The sequence below is a fragment of the Lathyrus oleraceus genome, chromosome 1 (genome assembly GCF_024323335.1).
Source record: "Lathyrus oleraceus cultivar Zhongwan6 chromosome 1, CAAS_Psat_ZW6_1.0, whole genome shotgun sequence".
In the NCBI taxonomy this organism is placed as follows: domain Eukaryota; kingdom Viridiplantae; phylum Streptophyta; class Magnoliopsida; order Fabales; family Fabaceae; genus Lathyrus; species Lathyrus oleraceus.
Genome location: NC_066579.1, coordinates 94,016,428 through 94,033,761, shown reverse-complemented (window position 1 = coordinate 94,033,761; position 17,334 = coordinate 94,016,428).

Sequence of the window (17,334 nt, the reverse complement as noted above, 5' to 3'; positions counted from 1 at the left end):
ATATCCACCCATCATACAGCTGTCTCTTGGGCAGACCATGGATTCACGAGGCTGGCGCCGTGACATCCACCCTACACCAAAAGCTGAAGTTTGTCAAAAACAAGAAATTGGTTGTAGTAGGGGGAGAAAAGGCTCTCCTGGTCAGTAATTTATCTTCTTTCTCGTACATTGATGCAGAGGATGAAGTTGGAACTCAGTTCCAAGCTTTATCTATTGATAAACCAATCGAGAAGAAGTCTCCTTCATTCACTTCCTACCGTGATGCTAAACTGGCCATTGAATGTGGTGCAGTTGCTGGATTAGGGAAAGTGCTTGAACTTGAAGATAATCGATCCCGGGCTGGCATTGGCTATGGTTCTGGGGCATGCAACGAGCAAGGTCTGTTCACCAGTGGAGGATTCATCCATGCTGATCAACCTGCAGAAGAGGAAGCTGCTGCTATCATTGAAGAAGAAGATGCAGAAGATTTGAACAATTTTGTCATTCCTGGTGGTGTCTGCCACAATTGGGTCGCTGTGGATGTTCCTACAGTTATCCATAGATCAGAGTAATTGTTCATTTTGTTTAAAACCCTTCTCCCATGCCAAAAGGAGAAGTGATGACATTGTTGGCAAAGCATATATACAATGATATTTTCATTCAATTTTTGCATTGTCAAAACATTTGTTTTTCCTTTGTTTTCACTTTTTGCTTTTCTTTATGAAATCAGTGATCACAAAAAACCATAAAAACAAAATAAAAGCTGTAAAAACAACATTTTTTCATCTGCATAATGATTTGCTTGTGTAAATTCTGAAATTTTTCTTAACCAAAATCATTATGCAGGTTGATCCTAAAACCCATTGAACATAATGATCCAACGCCATCTCCCAATCTTGAATTCCCTGTATTTGAGGCAGAAGAAGATGACGTTGAAGAGATTCCTGATGAGATCACCCGTCTCCTTGAGCACGAAGAGAAGATCATTCAGCCGCATCTCGAAGACTTGGAAACAGTCAACTTGGGATCTGAAGATTGTGAACGCCTGGTGAAGATTGGGGCACTTCTTGAAGGGTCTGTTAAGGAAGATTTGATCAGCTTGCTACGAGAATATTCAGATATCTTTGCTTGGTCCTATGAAGACATGCCGGGTTTAGATACAGATATTGTGCAACATTTCCTGCCTTTGAAGCCTGAGTGCGTGCCTGTGAAGCAGAAGCTCAGAAGAACTCATCCAGATATGGCAGTGAAGATCAAAGAGGAAGTTCAGAAGCAAATTGATGCGGGGTTTCTGGTGACTTCGACATATCCTCTATGGGTGGCCAATATTGTGCCTGTTCCTAAGAAGGACGGAAAAGTCCGTATGTGCGTTGATTACAGAGATTTGAATAAAGCTAGCCCAAAAGACGATTTTCCTCTACCACACATTGACATGTTGGTAGACAATACGGCTAAATTCAAAGTCTTTTCCTTTATGGACGGATTTTCCGGATATAATCAAATCAAGATGGCACCAGAGGATATGGAGAAGACAACATTCATCACACCTTGGGGAACATTCTGTTATCGAGTGATGCCCTTCGGTTTGAAGAACGCCGGAGCCACGTATCAACGAGCTATGACTACCTTGTTTCATGACATGATGCACAAGGAGATAGAAGTCTATGTTGATGATATGATTGCTAAGTCCCGAACGGAAGTTGAGCATATTGAGCATTTGTTGAAGCTTTTCCAGCGTTTGAGGAAATTCCAGCTTCGTCTGAATCCGAACAAATGTACTTTTGGAGTCCGTTCCGGCAAGTTGTTGGGTTTTGTGGTAAGTGAAAGAGGTATTGAGGTTGATCCTGCAAAGGTCAAAGCAATACAAGAGATGCCCGCACCCAAAACTGAGAAGCAAGTCCGAGGTTTTCTTGGCCGCTTGAACTATATTTCCAGATTTATATCCCACATGACTGCCACATGTGCGCCGATATTCAAGCTCCTCCGGAAAGATCAGTCTCATGATTGGACCGAGGATTGCCAGAAAGCTTTCGACAGTATCAAGGATTATCTGTCTGAACCTCCGATTTTGTCTCCGCCAGTAGAAGGAAGACCTCTGATTATGTACTTAACAGTTCTTGAAGACTCGATGGGTTGTGTACTCGGTCAACAAGATGAATCAGGGAAGAAGGAGTTTGCTATATACTACCTCAGTAAGAAGTTTACTGATTGTGAGTCTCGGTACTCTATGCTTGAGAAGACGTGCTGTGCTTTGGCTTGGGCAGCTAAGCGTTTGCGCCAGTACATGATTAATCATACGACTTGGTTGATATCCAGAATGGATCCAATTAAGTATATATTCGAGAAGCCTGCTTTAACTGGGAGGATTGCCCGTTGGCAGATGTTGTTGTCTGAGTATGATATCGAGTATCGAGCTCAGAAAGCTATCAAAGGTAGTATCTTGGCTGACCATTTAGCGCACCAGCCGATTGAAGATCATCAGTCTGTTCAGTATGATTTCCCTGACGAGGAAATTCTGTATTTGAAGATGAAAGATTGCGATGAGCCTACACTTGATGAAGGTCCAGAACCTGGTTCCAGATGGACGATGGTGTTTGATGGCGCTGTTAATCAATATGGAAATGGAATTGGGGCAGTAATTGTTAATCCCCAGGGATCGCACATTCCATTTACAGCAAGGCTAACTTTCAAATGCACGAATAACATGGCGGAGTATGAAGCCTGTATTATGGGACTTGAAGAATGCATTGACTTAAGGATCAAGTATCTTGATGTCTATGGTGATTCAGCTTTGGTTGTCAATCAGATCAAGGGTGAATGGGAGACAAATCAACCAAGTCTCATCCCATACAGAGATTATGCAAGGAGAATTTCAACTTTCTTCACAGAAGTTGAATTTTATCATATTCCTCGAGAGGATAATCGGATGGCAGATGCCCTTGCTACACTTGCTTCTATGATAGTTGTCAGATGGTGGAATGATGTTCCCAACATTACTGTGATGCGCTTGGACAGACCCGCTCACATATTTGCAATCGAAGACGTGAAAGATGACAAGCCTTGGTACTTTGATATCAAGAATTTCCTCCAGAACCAGGTCTACCCGCCTGGGGCATCTGTGAAGGATAGGAAAACTTTGAGAAGGTTGTCAGGCAGTTTCTACCTCAGTGGAGAAGTGCTGTACAAGAGAAATTTTGATATGGTTTTGCTCAGATGCGTGGATAGACACGAAGCAAACCTATTGATGACTGAGGTCCATGAGGGTTCATTTGGTACTCATTCCAATGGACATGCCATGGCTAAGAAGATGTTGAGAGCAGGCTACTATTGGCTGACAATGGAGTCTGACTGTTGCAAGTATGTGAAGAAATGTCACAAGTGTCAAATTTATGCGGATAAGATTCATATTCCTCCGACACTCCTGAATGTGATTTCATCACCATGGCCTTTCTCTATGTGGGGAATCGACATGATCGGCATGATTGAGCCGAAAGCGTCCAACGGACATCGTTTTATTCTCGTAGCAATTGATTACTTCACCAAATGGGTTGAAGCCGCTTCGTACGCGAATGTAACCCGACAGGTGGTTGTGAAGTTTATCAAGAACCAGCTGATTTGCCGTTATGGTGTGCCAGAGAGGATCATTACTGATAATGGATCCAATCTGAATAACAAGACGATGGATGAGTTGTGCGCTGAGTTTAAGATTGCACACCATAATTCCTCTCCTTACAGACCTAAGATGAATGGGGCTGTTGAAGCTGCTAACAAAAATATCAAGAGAATTATCCAGAAGATGACTGTCACGTACAAAGATTGGCATGAGATGCTGCCATTCGCTTTGCATGGATATCGTACGTCTGTACGCACTTCAACAGGGGCAACCCCTTTCTCTCTTGTTTATGGTATGGAAGCCGTTCTCCCAGTAGAGGTGGAGATCCCATCAATGCGAGTCTTGATGGAAGCCAAGTTGACTGATGCTGAATGGATTCAGAGTCGTTATGACCAGTTGAATTTAATCGAAGAGAGACGTTTAACTGCCATGTGCCATGGTCAGTTGTATCAACAGAGAATGAAGAAAGCATTCGACAAGAAGGTCAAGCCTCGTGTGTTCCGAGAAGGTGACCTTGTGCTCAAGAAAGTTTTGTCTTTCGCGCCCGATTCCAGGGGCAAGTGGACTCCAAACTACGAGGGTCCATATGTTGTTAAGAGAGCCTTTTCAGGCGGAGCTTTGATGCTTACAACAATGGATGGGGAGGATTTCACTCGTCCTGTGAATTCAGATGCAGTTAAGAGATACTTTGCCTAAAGAAAAAAAAAGTATATGCAAATGAAAAAAAAAAGAATGAAAAAACAGAATAGCTCGCTAAGTTGAAAACCCGAAAGGGCGGCTTAGGCAAAAATGAGCGTCTCGGTGGAGAACCCGCAAGGGTAATTCAGGCAAAAATTAGAGACTTTGAAAAAGAGATATATTTGCATCCCGCTAGATTGAGTACCTCACTCTGGGGCAATCTAGGCAAAAATTAGGGATTTGGCAAGTAACTGCATCCTGACAAGACTTTCTGGTTCATCAGTCGTCATTTCGTCAGAAGATTCTCGATTCGTCGTCAACTGAAGCTTCGGATACATCGAGATTCAAATTGGTAGAGAAAGGATCATTATGTTCAATGTAGCCCTCTTCCAATATATATCACTGATTTCAAATTTGTACAGATCTATGGAGTCTTGCCATTTGCAGACTACCATTCTATCAAATCAATTTGAGCTTTTTATCCAATTTATTTGCACTCTTATTTGTTTCAATTCAACAAATGTTTTGCATTGTTTTAAATTGATAAAATGTCATTGTTTTAAACAAATCAATTTTTCAAAATTGTTGTTTTATACAAAGTGAACATTCACAAGATTGAAAGGATACTCAAGAATATCTCAGCGCTCTCCCGAGGGTGGCATGATTCCCAACAGGTAAGACATTTGTTCATATTCCTGGTTTGGTGGTATCTTCTTTCTTCAGATCTTTGTTGAGGCTGTTCCTCAAACAAATTTGTTGTTGGGGTTGTTCCCCAGTATAGTCGCAAGCAGAGTGTTGTTGAAGACTTCGTGCTCTCCAGCAGCAGTTTTCCCCCAGCATGGGTGTTTTTCTTGAGAAGTTTCGGCGTTTGATGGTTTGTCATCTGGGTGCCCGTCACTTTCTCCAGTGGGTCGTATATCCCCAGACTTTATTTGTCTCCTCAGCACAGTCATGAGTATAATTGATTGATTGATACTCCCCTCGGAGTCGCGAGTAGAGCTGTTATTAATATCCCCACCAGGGTTGCAAGTGGAGTTGTTACCGCTTTTCCCCCCATACAGTATGCCAGCAGGATTTGTCTGTTTCCTTAGCATGTCTGTTGTCTTTTTGAAGACTCGGTAAGTCAGTGGTTTGATACCCGGTACTTTACCTTTTCCCCGGCGAAGTCGTCTGTGGAATTGTTGCTATCTCTCCACCAGAGTTATTCTCTCCAGCAGAGCAGGATTTATTTTCCTACTCAGTGGTTGATTTGGGTGGTATCCCAGTATTGCAATCATCTTTTCCTCAGCTTAGTCTGCAGAATGTTTGTTGTGGTAGTTTTGCCTGTTGAATACTCCTTCAATCCCCAGTATGGTTGGATGATGGCTCTAGCCTCCAGAGAACGGATTGATTTCCTGACTGTTTGTGATCCCCAGTAGAGTGGCTTATATTGCAGAACCTACTTGTTGTGATCAGTTTGCTGTGTATTCTCCCCAAGCGGAGTGGTTCGTTGCAGAATATACTTGTGTGATCTGCCCTCCCTCAGTGGTTTATCCCCAAGAGAGTAGCCGACAGTTTTCCCCAGTAGATTTGCTTATGCAGTTAAATTCTATTTGGATGATATCATTTCTCCCTCAGTGGGTTGTTCCCCAGTGGAGTTGTGTGGATTTGCTTCTACAGCAGTTCGTGCTTAGGCACTTTTGTTTCTCAGATAACACTGGGATCCCCTGCAGATATACTTTGGGACTTCTCTTGTTCCCCTACAGATTCGTCTTGGTGGCTGTTTCGCCCGTTGTGACTTTCTGTACCCTGATTGGATTGTTTCCTGATATTTCTGATCCGCTGCTTCTTCAGCAGTACCTGCAGATCTTTGCTTTACAGCATGTAGATCTCCGCAGATTGGCTCTCCAGTTGGTTTTTTCCCCTGGAAGTATAATACCGGACGTTTTGGTTCCTGAACCTGTTTGTGTTAGAATTTGTCTGTTTTGTCAGCATTCATCAAACATAAATCACGCATATTCATGCATATTCATGAGACATTCAGATATTCATGTTGCATTTCTTGCCATATATCTTTTGTTTGTCGTGTCTCCTGCTATGGTGATATAGATCTCTTTACAGATCTCCCCAAGCAGATGTCGGGTGTTTATAAATCTCTCCATATAGAGTCAACCCCATAAGCAGAAAATGTTGTCTTCCCTTCTGCAGTTCCCCACCGAGATATACCCTCGTGGACGACGGTTTCTTCCGTTTCCTCCCAACACATATATTGGGATGGATGTTCCTATTTGAGTTATATCCTCATTAGGACGTGTCTTGATTCAGTCTGTCTTTTCGGATCATTCCCGAATTGGCTATTTGTCAAATGTCTTGTGTTTCCCAGCGGGTTGTTCCCTGGCGGAATGTTTTTGGGCCTCTACCCAGTAACCGGTAGTTGTAAGTCCTATCTTTCCTGGCTTTCTTAACAGAATTTGTGGTTATACACCTTTTATTCTCCAGCCAGAGTTTTGGTTTTCTACCTACTACCCGGTAGTTGTAAATCCTATTTTCCTGCTCTTCAGCAGTTGGTGGTTTGTTATAAACCCTATTTTGGTTTCCCGTGCGGATTTGTGATTTGTTCTATCCCCACGTAGAGTTTTTGGTTTTCTACCCCGTATTCGGTAGATGTAAACCCTAATTTTATGGTTATCTTCATTCAATATTTGATGATGATTGTCCTTCGCCTGTATAAGTTGCTCAGATTAGCACTTATATATTCAGCAAGTCTTTTGTGGATAATTGCCGTATGCTAGCAATTTTATCCCCAGTGGGTCTTTTCACCGTATGCTTGTGATTTGTTCCCTGGATCATTGATTCTTTATCAATGCATCCCCAGCTAGTCTTCTGTCGATAATTGCCAGATGCTTGCAATTTATCCTCAGCAGTTCGCCTTTCATTTACCTTTTGTTGGTAATGTCTGTTGCTTCTTTGATTGGTTATCATTATATACCTAATTTGGTATCCCGATGCCTGTCTTTTCGGTTGATTTATCCTTTGTTAACCCAGTAACTGGTTGTGGATAATCTTCCATGCGAGTATATTATTCACGGTCTGCCGGTAATGAATAATATATCTCATGCACTCTTCAGTCGAAACCCTTTGTGTTTCCCCAGTCGAGTAATATTCGTTATTTCCCTTTGTGGAGTCGAATATTTCTTTGTTGTCGGATAATTGCCGGATGCTTGCAATTTATCCTTTGAGTTGTCTTTCGTTTACCCGTATGCTTGGTATCGATTGTCTCTCTTTTTGGTTAGTCACCTATTATATACCCAGTAACCGGTATCTCCGGTGTCTTTTCCTTTCGAGTGTATTATTCACGGTCTGCCGGTAATGAATAATATATCTCATGCGCTCTTTAGTTGGAATCCTTTGTTGATTTTCCCCAGCTGAGCAAGATTCGTATTCTTTGTAGAATCGAATATCCATCCTTTAACCAGTTTGTGTTTTGGATGATGAGTGTTTTGGAAGTGAAAACCAATTCACGTTTTCGGTAGATCACCTATTATATGCCCAGTAACCGGTATCTCTGGTGTTTCTTACCATGCGAGTTTATTATCTACGTTCTGACGGTAATAGATAATATATCTCATGCGAGTATTTTATCCACGGTCTGCCGGTAATGGATATTATATCTCATGCACTCTTTGGGTTTGTGTCCCCAGTTGAGTAAGATTCGTTTTCCCGTCGTGGATTCGAATGTCCATCCTGTAAGTCAGTTTGCTTTTTCAAGCCCTCCTTTCGGATGATGAGTGTTTTGGAAGTGAAAACCAATTCACGTCTTCGGATCTTATCCTATAAACAACCCAGTAACCGGTTCAGGATAATTTCCCTTTCGAGTATGTTATTCACGGTCTGCCGGTAATGAATAATATGTCTCATCTGAGTATTCTATCCACGTTCTGACGGTAATGGATATTATATCTCGTTCACTCTTGAGTCGATCTTTTGATTGTTTTCCCCTCAGAGTAAGATTCATTTTCCTTGTGGAATTGAATGTCCATCCTTTAAACAAGTTTGCTTTTTGCTCTCTTCAGGATGATGAGTGTTTTGGAAGTGAAATCCAATTCACGCTTTGGTCGGTCACCTATTATATACCCAGTAACCGGTATCCTTGGTGATCCCCCCTTTCTGCTCCCTGTTATGACTTCGGTCCCCCTGTGGAGTCAGATTTTTCCTGAGTTTTGTTACCCGTATGCCTGGTAACATCTCATTTTCTTTGTTGCCTTCCCCAGTGGAACTTTTTGTTGCTTCTCCCCAGGAGTCAGCTTGTGTCTCTCCAATGGATTTATTTTCCATTTGGAATTCTTTTCCCGGTGTGAGTCCTTCACTCCCCCAGTGAGTTTCTCCAGTCTGTTTTTCTGTTCCTTAATCAGAGTCGTGTCTTATTCACGTTATGTCAGTTTTATCTTCCCCAGTTTAGAGTCGTGTCTTGTTCACGCATTTCCTTTTCTTTTATTATCCCCATAGAGTCTTATTAGAGTCTCCGTTCCTGGTGAGTGTATTGCTCCGATGGATCGTCTTTTCTTCTGTGTGAATCATATTCCCCACAGAATTTGTGTCTTTTGCATGCATACATTTGCATCATGAGGTCTCTTAGGGACCAAAATTTGTCTCATTACTGTTATTTAAGCCCATTCTACCGCGTCGAGTTGAAGATTTCTAAACTTCACTTCTCCGGCTAGAATGACCTTAAATAGGGGCATCTGTAAGACCCCAATTTTGGGCCCTAAGATCCCTCATGGCCCATATCATTCATATCATAACCTCAAGGATCATTGCATGTCTTTGTCCCCTCCTAGTGGATTAGATTGCCCTGTGGGTTGATTTCTTGATCACCAAGCATACTTTGCATTTGTATATCTTTGCTTGCATATGTTTATCATTCAAAAAGTACAAAAATATTGTCAGTCTAACCTTGTTGCTTGCAGTGGAAGCAATCATCAGCAATTAGGTCAAAGACAGTCATTGATCAGTCAAAGCAATGGATGGTGGCCATTCTTGCAGAATTTGGGCATCATGATCAATAATCAGAGGTTCATACATCTTGAGACATCATTTGAAGTCAAGGTCTCAAGGAATTAGGGTTTGGAATTCATCAGAAGAGGCTCAATCATTCAAAACCCTAGAAAAAGTCAACAGACAGTCAAACTTGGTCAACTGTGGATTTAATCAGGATTTGATGGATAGAATTGATTAGAAGAAGTTCATTCATGCTTGTATAAGCCTCATCTATCATGTTCAACCTCATCATGGAAGAAAATCAAGCAAATCAGAAATTTTCCAGAAATAGCAAGTGGACCTGTAATTTCAACTGCCAAAAATGGAAACTTCTTGATCTTAAACTTGCATCATGATACAAGCTCCAAATGGATTTTTGCCCAACATGAAAGTTGAAGATCTTGTCTTCCCATTTTCAAAAAGTCCAAGAACATCAAAATCCCATGTGTGGTTGTCAAGATATGATCAAATCATTTTCACCAATTTTTGAACTTCAACAAGCCATATCTCCCAAACCATAAGGCCAAATTTGGTGGGGTTTTTTCCTACAAACCACATTTTTCATCCTCTTTCCAAAAATATAAATTTCATGACCTAAAACCTTACCATTCAAAATGGCATTTTTGGACCTTTTGCATTTAAATTCAAAGTTTGACCAAACTTTGACTTTTTGAGTTTTTGACTTTTTCTTGATTTGGTCAATTGGGAAATGTTCCATATCACATTTGTGACTTGTTCCAATTCCAAAACCATCATCATACCACCATTTTCCCATCATTTTGGCTTAAAATGCAAAATTGACAAAATTGGCAATTGGCTTCACAAAAGCAAAATCAGTACAGCATTTCATTTGTACAACCAAAACAGCAAACATGCTGTCCTTTTTGCAGCCTGTTGCAGGCCCATCCAAGCAGACAAACACCTCCCATTTTCCACTTTGTGCATAGTTAGCAAAATGGCAATTGGTTTTTCATTAAGCTAAATCAACTTAGCACTTGGATTAATAATGTTAAACAGACCTTTATAAGGCCATTTGCTGTCAAATAAACCCTAGTTTTTGCAGCCTTCACGACAAAAACACACTGATTCTCTCTTCTTGCATTTTTGCACCATAGCATTTTCTGCACAAAAACTTCAAAGGACCTTGAGTTTTCTTGATAGCTCCACCATCTGGACATCATCTTGAGTTCATTTCCAGCTTCGAACCCCTGCTGTAAACCCCTTTTTTCACTCTGTTTTGCATCAAGCTTAGCAATGGTAAATCGAGCTGTGAGGTTTTCCAAGTGTTCCTGAGCTTGTCTACACCAAGTAGCCTTCATTGCCAAGCACAAGGGTCAGCCGTTTGCACTCCTATCATCAAAAACATCACTGTTTCACAACTTGCTTCAAAAACAAGTAAGTTTTCGAGTACCTTCTTTCTCCATGCCATGCTATGCATATGAAAGATCTTTGAATGCTGGATTGAATGCAAGTTGAATCATTCAAAATGGTCATGACATGAAGGAGAAATCTAAGTTTACATTTCTGCATCCAAAATACTTTCCCTCAATTTGTTTGATTGATTTTTGTTTTACCATAAACTATGCTTAGATTATGATTAGGTTAGCTTCATTAATGCTATTAGCATGGTTGATTTTAATTTCTGGACATATGAAATCTTTCGAGCTCATAGTGATGATTATATATTCCTGTTGTTTAAACTCTTACCGTGTCCAGGATTTTTCCTTTGATTATGCTTGCTGTTGGTTAATGACGCTTTGATGTTGTTGTTTTGGAGTTAGTACTCATTTTGACTGATAAAACTATGCTGTTGTTCTTGCTGCACGAGCATTACATTGGTGTTACCATGTTGGTTTGCATGACTTTGCGTGGGATCTGATTGATTGAAGTTGAGCATTTGAGTTACCCTGCTGCTGTTTTGAACATTGCCCTAAGATCTATGTGAAACATTTTGATGCTATTGTTGTTTGTATTTACTGCATGATGACAGTACCTCCTTGCCATGATTAATTGTTAATGCTCTTGACTGCTTGCTATGTAATCATTGCCACGCCGTGTGTGTGATTCAAATTGAATGATCGATTGTTTGATGATGGATAAATATGAATGCTGCTGTTGTCAGAAACCTGCTGTTTCCTTCCAGAAGTCATGCTTTCATGTTGTATAAACATTGGCTGTTTATTAGTGCTCATGTTGCATAATACCTTTCAATGCCATGCTGTTGCTCGATTTTGGTTTGATGAGGATGAAACATGAACTGGTTCTTTGCTGTACTGAAACCATGCTGCTGGTTATAAAACCTTACTATGTCCAGAAAAATTCACATGCTTAATGTTTGTTGTGGATGCTTGATTATTACCTAGTTTGATAATTTCATGATGATGAAACTGAAGGATGAAATACTGCTGCTATTGATGAATACCTTTGCTGCTGTTAAACTACTTGCTATGCCCAAAATCTTTTTGTCATGCTTGTGTTGTTTTTGATGAACATGATGATGAATACCATGATGTTAACAGTACTGCTATGCATTGTCCTACTGTTGTTGAATGATGTTAGTTGCTGTTATATGTTGCATAAACATCATGTGTGTATTATCATGTGGAGTCCATGTGGCTGTTTGAGTTTTATTTGTTAATGGACATGAGAAGAATGCTCTTGCCATGCTGTTTGTGAGCTCTTGTTGGGTTTCAGTTTGAATTGATTGCATGAAGTCACATGATACCATTGCTGCTAAATCCATGCTGTTGCTAAAATTCTGCTGCAATTTTGAAACATGATGTACTGCTATGCTGAATTTCAAGTGATAATAATTGACAAACATCAATGTCCTGCTGCTTGCTAAATCCACATGTTTTTTGCTGTTGTTCATTTTGTTTGGATGTTGATGAACACCTTATACCATGCTGTCAATACCATGCTGTTACATGTTTGTTGTGTTGGGTCGCATATGTTAGGTGATGGTTGAATGTTGCATGATGTTTCTGTCTTGCCACTGCCCAGAATTTTGATGCATCGGTTGTTGCCATGTTGCAAATGTTGCATGAACTTATTACTTTCCATGCTGTTTTGGTGTTGTTGATTGGTTCTTGTTTTGATTGATTGATGCATGAACATTGAATGCATATGGTTGCTTCCATCCCCTAATGCTGCATGAGATTTCCTGAATTTGAACTACAATTGGCTGTTGTTGTTTGTTGTTCATGCTGTTAAAACTTGTCCAAAATTTATGAACACGCTGGTTTGTGTTCGTTTAGATGCTGTATGAACCGTCCTATTGCCATGCTGCTCGTTTGGGCTTGTTGAAAGTCTGTTTGCTGTTTGCCAAAACCCTAAAATGCATGTGAACCTAGAATCTTGAAGCCATTGGTTGTTGTTGCAATTGTTACTGTTCCATTGGATTGGGACCAATGGAAACATTTCCTGGGCGCGCTCAAAACGCTGCCGTTTTACTGAATGAGGCAAATATTACAAGTCTGCCATCATTGACTCTCATGTTGACCAATTGCCATACCATCTTGTTCATGTTTGCATCATTATTTCATCCAACTTCACAAATTTATTTCTCATTCAATTTTCATCAAAAAATTATGAAATTTTTTCCTCATGATCATGAATGTGTCCTTCATTTAATTGTGATTTTTAATGAATTTTCCATTGGCTGGTTTTTAATTGATAATTATTTTCTTGACATGTATGCCAAAATGATACATTGTGCCATTCTCTTTGTGAAATTGTCATATTGCATCCAATGAGCTTGAAATTTTTTGTGGTGAAACTAGACACATTGATCTTCATTTCCATATAAAGTTTGTGGATTTCCCATTTGTGGTTTGATAGATATGAATTTTTGAATTAGGGTGTGACAATTTGTGTCACACCAATGATATGCAAATGTATGATTTTTGTTCACATACTTCCCCCTATCCTAATCACTTGAAATTTTGCATGAATGATCCTTCACATGTCTAGTTTGTGTATGAATTTTCTTGGAATTAATCTTGCTGTTTTCCATTTGATTGAGAATTTTCTTCCATATGTGGTCATTGGTTGACTTTTTGTGCTATGCCTTGCCAAATCCTTTGTGAAATTCTCAAATCTTATTGTATGATCATGAAATTTCATATGTGATAACTAGACATCTCAAGCTTTGCATTGGTGTAAATTTCATTCATTTCTCTTCTGTTTTCAAATTGATATGATTTTTTGAAGTTGACCCATGCTTGTTGACTTTCACCATGCTTACTTGAATTTGATTTGACTTCATGAATTTCATTGACTGCCTTCCTCTCATCCAAATGCCATGAAATTTGACATGTATACCATGTTAGATGTTAGGATTGAGTGTGATTTATTTCATAATTTTTGGGATTGTTTGAGTTGACTTTTGAATGAAGTCTTTGCTGTTGACTTTTGTATGCTTCTCTTGCCATGCTTTGCATTCATTTGTGTATGAAATGACCATGATGCATGATATAAGTTTGAATCCAATTGTGTTTGCTTTTTACATGATTGATGTTGACTTTGATTGAACATTGCTTGCTGCCTTGACTTTTTCTTTCATCTTTGACCCTAGGCTAGTCCTAGTGGTCTTCTGAGCTTACAATTGAGCTGTTGTTTCAGGTTGAGCACCCATGCTTTAAGGATCACTCCAATGTGCTTGATTTGAATTGTTTATATTGAGCTAACATTTGTTTTGTAGGTGACTCATATGCTTGAGTCTTTGTGCCTTGCACAATTGGTCCTTCTGTGTGACTATTGGTTCATTTTCTTTTGCTTTTGATTGTTGACTTGTTTACTAATGAGTTTGACTTTTTCAGGTACTTTAGTTGCCTAAGTTCTTTGAACTTGATTGCTTGCTTTGCTTTATAGCATTTGCTTTGAGGTATAATTACTTCTTCTTCATGTAGTCTGGAGACCCGGTCTGTTATTTGACCGGGCAAACTGTCTGAAGTCCTCCTTAAGAGGCAATGCCTGTGTTTGTTTATATTCGTCCTAAGCAGGAAAAGTCCTTCAAGTAAGGCAATTGGTGGAAGGTAGGGATAAGTAATCTATCCCCCACTATTCAGTGTGTCCTCTCTTTGCTCCCAGTACCTGGTTGAAGCAATGAGATAAAAACCCAAGATCTAATCGAGTCAATAATGTGGAGAGAGTTCCTACTTTCTGAACTCCCACACTTTCTTTGATGCTCTCTCTGATATGAGATTGAAGCAATGAGGCACACCCCTCATCTCCTATTCATCTGCTTCACCTGAGCCCCTCAATGGCCAGGTTAAGAGCAACCTTTACCCATTACAGTGGACTGTTAAAGTCAAACCCTCTTGTGTGAGCCCCCATTGTTTGGCTATAGAGTGTGTTGTTTGATATTCATTGATGGATTGATTGCTTCATGTGCACTTGCTTGCCTGTATGCTATGCATTTATCATCATCATCAATTGCCATTAATGCATGATCATCTCATCTGTTTTGTGATGCTATCATTGTTGTTTGCCCATTGAGGACAATTGTAAGTCCATTGCTTTGGCATTTGTTCCTGTGATATGGAAGGATAGAGTGTGAGACCTCATTGGTCACTCATATCTTCTGTTTATTTGTGTGTATGTGAGGATACAGTTGTAAGTCCCTGTAAGTTGGCATCTGTTATCCTGTGATCATAATTTGATCTGTTTGATTTGTATGTGAGGTTACAGTTATAAGTCCCTGTAAGTTGGCATCTGCTTTCCTGTGATCATAGTTTGTGTGAGAGGTTGCAATTATAAGTCCCTGTAAGTTGGCATTTGCATACCTGTGATCATGTTGTTGCTTTTGTTCTTGTATGTGAGGATCCATTGTAAGTCCCTGTGATGTGGCATTGGATTTCCTGTGAGCATACTGTGGAGTTAACCTAAGTCCAGATAGATTGGCAGTTGACTTCCGTGTTTCATTTTTGTTTTCTTCTGAGGAGATTAGTGTAAGTCCATTGAGTGGCATCTGATATCCTGTTCTGTTTTAGGAGACTGGTGTAAATCCATTTATTGGTATCCGGTATCCGCTTTCTTTTTATTTTATTTCTTTGCCTGTGGAGATTAGTGTAAGACCATGGAGTGGCTTCTGATATCCCGTTCTGTTTTAGGAGATTGGTATAAGACCAGTGATTGGCATCCGATATCCGCTTTTGCTTGCTTTGCTTGTTTGTTAATTATTAATTGCTATTCCAAAGGACACACTTGAATCATCTGCTATATGATTTCAAGAAGTGAACCTTCTAAGAAGTTTTACTATCCATCCTTCATCCATTCATCATTCATTATGTCCTAGACTTTTCACACCTTATCTTTCAAATTTGACATAAGTGTTGTGCAAACATCTTCATGTTTTCTAACTAAAAACCTGGACTCAAGTCCTTGACTCTTTTTCAAACTTCATTTCATAATACTTATTTGAATTGATCTTAATCATACTTTGACACTATTTTCATAATCATAATCAGTAACTTCACTCATTCACTTGTTTTGGCTTTGTCCATTAATCTTTTCATACATGAGCTATAGGTTTGATTTATCTTAGTGGTTGATGTTAATCTCACCTTCTGTCTTTAGTGATTGAATTGTAAGTCTTCCTCGCCTATTATAGGGTTAACCCCTCCCTGGCCAGTTGAAGCTGTTCTCACATGTTGGACTTTGTTGTTTGTATAAGGTTGAGTTTTCTCCCGTGGATAACGTAAGACCTAGGGTTTGTGTTTAAAATTGAACCTAACCCACTTTTGGAAATCTTTTAGCCGAACTACGGCGTTCTGATCCTTACCTTTGATGGAAGGTACGTAGGCAACGGGTTCATCCGTTCGAACCCAATAACCCAATAAATAATAAAAAATGTATATTCTTTTCTCATCATCCCAATCATGTTTGCACAATCTTTATGTCATAACAAATAATAATTTTGCATAACAAGTGTGAAAAGGGCTCCCTAGGAGTACCTAGGACGTAGTGGGTGCCTAACACCTTCCCATTACGTAATTTACCCCTTACCCAGAATCTCTGATCTTTTTATTAGTTTTCTACGTGTAAAACTTCTTAGGCTTTTGTTCGCTTTTTAGCCAATCCTTTGGATAAATAAAAGTGCGGTGGCGACTCGGAAATTTCAAGGTATCTCTTAGCTTATGGTTTAATCGATAGATCATATAGCGACGAATACACCGCTACAACCACTATCATTCTGGGGAAATCATGTTGGGAAAATATTTGGATGTTGAATGTTATTTTACAGGGATTTAAAATGGCATATGGTCTAAAAATCAACTATCACAAAAGCTGGATTTTTGGGTTAAATATTATAGCGGCCTTTTTGGAATCAGCGTCTGATTTTCTTTTGTGTTCAGTTTCTCACTTAACTTTCAATTTCTTGGGAATACTAATTGGGAACGATCCAAGAAGGCACAATTCCTGGATGTTAATTCTCGATAAACTTTGTGGTCGTCTCTAAAGTTAGAAATGCAAATTCATATCTTTTGGTGGTCGAGTTGTACTTCTCAATTCGATCCTTAACTCCATTCCTCTGTATTTATCCTTATTCTACAAAGCTCCCAAATTAGTGATAAAAGAAATTATCAGGATTCAGTCGACTTTTATATGGAAAGGCACATAAATACGAGAATGATCACTTGGGTATTGTGGGAATCGGTGTGTAAATCTAAATCTGATGAAGGATTAACACTCAAACACTTTGAAACTTTCAATATTGCTCTTCTTAGTAAGTGGGCCTAGAAAACTATTTGCAATCATGATTCTCCTTGGCTTCGACTTTTATCATTCAAAATGGAAATATTAAGGGTGTTTTTCTTGACAAATATTAAGCTCTTGGCTGGAAAAATTCCTCCATATCCGGTGGCATGATTTGTGTCTCATGATGACCTTTAAGGATGTCTCATAGGATTGGTTCTTAGATAGCTTTTCATGTAAACTTGGCTCAAGGATTGAAATTGAATTCTTGAGTTTCAAATGACTTGGGTCTCAACTGCTTAAAGACGTCTTTCCAATTCTGTTTGGTTCTCTCATTGATCAGAGGATGT